Source organism: Lactuca virosa, chromosome 2 (genome assembly GCF_052849685.1).
Source record: "Lactuca virosa cultivar CGN04683 chromosome 2, Lactuca_virosa_CGN04683_v6, whole genome shotgun sequence".
Taxonomy (NCBI): domain Eukaryota; kingdom Viridiplantae; phylum Streptophyta; class Magnoliopsida; order Asterales; family Asteraceae; genus Lactuca; species Lactuca virosa.
In genome coordinates, this window is record NC_136427.1 from 70473832 (window position 1) to 70477300 (window position 3469).

Here is a 3469-nt window from a genome sequence, read left to right on the forward strand (position 1 = left end):
TATTCTAAGACCAAAGAGGAGCATGAGCAACACCTTCGGGAGATTCTGGAAACTCTGGCAAGAGAAAGGCTTTATGCTAAATTCTCAAAATGTGAATTTTGGTTAGAAGAAGTTCAGTTCTTGGGGCATGTGGTAAACAAACACGGTATTAAGGTCGATCAAGCCAAGGTTGATGCGGTTAAACAATGGGAGATTCCAAAAACACCTTCTGAAATTCGCAGTTTCTTGGGTTTAGCAGGTTATTAACGTAGGTTCATTGAAAAGTTCTCTAAAATCGAATTGCCACTCACCCGATTGACCAAGAAATCAGTGAAATTCGTTTGGGGCCCGGAGCAACAATTTGCGTTTGATGAGCTGAGGAAGCGATTGTGTGATGCTCCGATTTTGGCCATACCTGATAGGGTTGAGGATATGGTGGTTTACTGTGATGCATCGCTTCAGGGTCTTGGTGCCGTGTTAATGCAACGGGACAGGGTGATAGCCTATGCCTCCCGACAGCTGAAACCCCACGAACGGAACTACCCCACTCATGATTTGGAGCTTGGGGCTGTTGTTTTCGCTCTTAAGATTTGGAGACACTATCTCTATTGAGTGAAGTGTATCATATACACTGACCATAAGAGTCTGAAATACTTGTTCGAGTAGCGGGATTTGAACATGAGGCAGATCAGATGGTTGCATGTGGTAAAAGATTATGATTGTGAAATTCACTACCACCCCGGTAAATCTAATGTTGTAGTTGATGCTCTCAGTCGTAAACAATCTGCCGAACCGATTCGAGCTAAGTGTCTCCGGATGACGATGGTGTCGTCTTTGTTAGATCTGATTCATGACGCCTGTTTGTTGGGGTGAGGTTGGGCAGAGGGTACTTGGGAGTACCGATATCGTGCTTCGGACTACAGAGAAAATCCAAGTGATTCGGGATCATTTGGTTACAGCGAGGAGTCGTCAGAAAAGTTATGCCGACAAAAGATGCTCCGATCTTGAGTTCCAGGTGGGAGATTATGTGTTGCTCAAAGTCTCCCCCTGGAAAGGTGTGATTCGATTTCGAAAATGGGGAAAGCTCGGACCCCGATTCATTGGACCCTACAAGGTCATAGCCCGTGTGGGAAAGGTGGCTTACCGTTTAGAGCTGCCTGACGAGCTTAGTCTAATTCATAATACGTTTCACGTGTATCAGTTACGAAAATGCGTTGTTAATGAGACCACTGTGATACCACTGGAGGACATACAGATTGACGAGCATCTCAATTATGTTGAGAAACCAATCGCTATTTTAGAACGAAAGACGAAAGCTCTCCGCAACAAGACTATAAACCTGGTTAAGGTGCAGTGGAAACATAAGAAGGGTTCAGAATGGACTTGGGAACCGGAAGGCAAGATGAGGGCTCACTATCCGGATCTGTTTTTAGGTGTTGACTTCGAGGACGAAGTTCGTTCTTAGTGGGGGAGAGTTGTAACGCCCTGGTTTTTCTCGGTACGTTTAGTTATTTTAATTTAATTATTCTTGTAACCTTTGGTTAATTTATTTAACCAAGGTCTGATTTTCTTATGTTATTGGACTCTTTTGATCATTTTGTAAACTCCTTTTATTGAAGTCTATGGGCTATGGGCCTATTTGCAAGTCCATCTAGTAAATAGTACTTAATGTGTTAATTGATTCATTTGGAACACACACAAGAAAAACACTCTAAACCCTCCATCTCTCTCTCAAATCGTCCTCTCTCTCTCTTTGGGATCAAGAGCAGCCAAGGGGCTGTTGTTTGGAGCTTAATTCTTGTTCATTTCCAGCCTTGATTCGTATTGGTATGAACCTCCTTATCATTTCTTACAACTTGATTCATAACCTTGTTCTAGTTTTATGATTTCATCTTCACTTCTTCTCCTTCCTATTTGATTTGTAATTGTATGTTATACATCATCTCAAGATCCTATCTTCACCCCATATATGGTGGATGATGGACCTAGGGGATTACATGTGGCAAAAGATCATGGAAACCCTAAAAGGGAGAATGGTGATTTTATGTGCTTTATGTTCATTTTCATGTTGATTATTATTACAATCTTGTGGCAAAATGAAATCCTAATGATACCTAACCCTTTTTAGTACCACCATGATCATGGGGACTAAATTGGGATGATGAACACATCTTAAAATGTGTTTCAAAGGGAGAAAGATGGATAAGCCAAAAAGGAATCACGGGTGGCTACGATTTTGTTTTCCATCAGATCTGTAGTCATTTTGTAAAATTCATATCTTGAGCTCTAGAACTCAAACGGACCCCAAACCAGTTCCAAAAGTTCACAAATTGAGTTGGCTAACTTTCTTAAGCAGGCCAACCTCACTGATAAGGACTTTATCTATGGGACAGAATGGCATCTTTGCTGTTAGGTCTGATCCGGGTCTGTTCTGATATGTCATTTTGTTTTCATCATTTCTAAGGCTTGGAAAAGGATCCAGAGTGATTCCAAGTTTCTATATGTTCCTTATATTATTAATTTAAGATCTGGAGCAGATGGGGTGTTATTTCCAATTATAAATTGGTTAGAATGGATCCACACTCCAGATCAGTGGGCAGTCACCAGCTTTTGCTAGTGCTGTGATTGTCCACAATGTGAATTTTATATCTGGAGTTTGGGAGATGCTTTTCATTAAATTCCAACTCTGAGACTTTCATTTGTATGTCCTCTACTTCTCTGAATTTTGGTTTGGACGAATTCTACTCACAAGTTGGGTAGAATTGGCCAACATCACTTGACTGTATTGTTGGAGACAGAAGTGATACACCATTTTGTAAAATTCATATTTAATTCATCTTTTGGAGTTAGAATGAGTTCTTTATAGTTTTGGAATCCTGAACAATCATAGTTTCCTATACAATTTTGTTAAAGCTATGTTTCTGTTTTATATTTTGGAGTAAATCCGTTTTGAACAGCAGGTCTGTTTTAGAGACCTTGATGTGATTACTCTTTTCTCAACTCATAGCTTCATTACTTCTCCTTTCTAACCTTTAGTCCTTCTTAGGTGAGGTTTTGAAGTTTGCTCAAGCTTGGTAGCATTATTTTATTGTTAGATATCCTTACTACTCACTCAAGGTGAGTTCTCTCACACCATTGTATTGATGTTTGTGTTTGCTAGTTAGCTCGTGTGTGATTATTTGAATTTATTATAAAGGCATGTTATATAACCATTGTTTTAATTCGTACATGTGCACTGTATGTAACTAATTATGGATATGGGGACACCACCAATGGATACAGATTTACCGGTGCGGTGGGTAGGTAATATCACCAACGTAATACTCATCATGAGGTGCGGTGATTAGGGCCAAATGATACGGGATCTTCCCGGTGCGGTTCAAACCTACAAGTCCTTCTTGTATTATAGGCATTGATTCGTTCTTTGCTCTTATCATATAATTATAATTGGAAAATGGATTAGGGTTAGTAAATATGAATGTTAGTACAA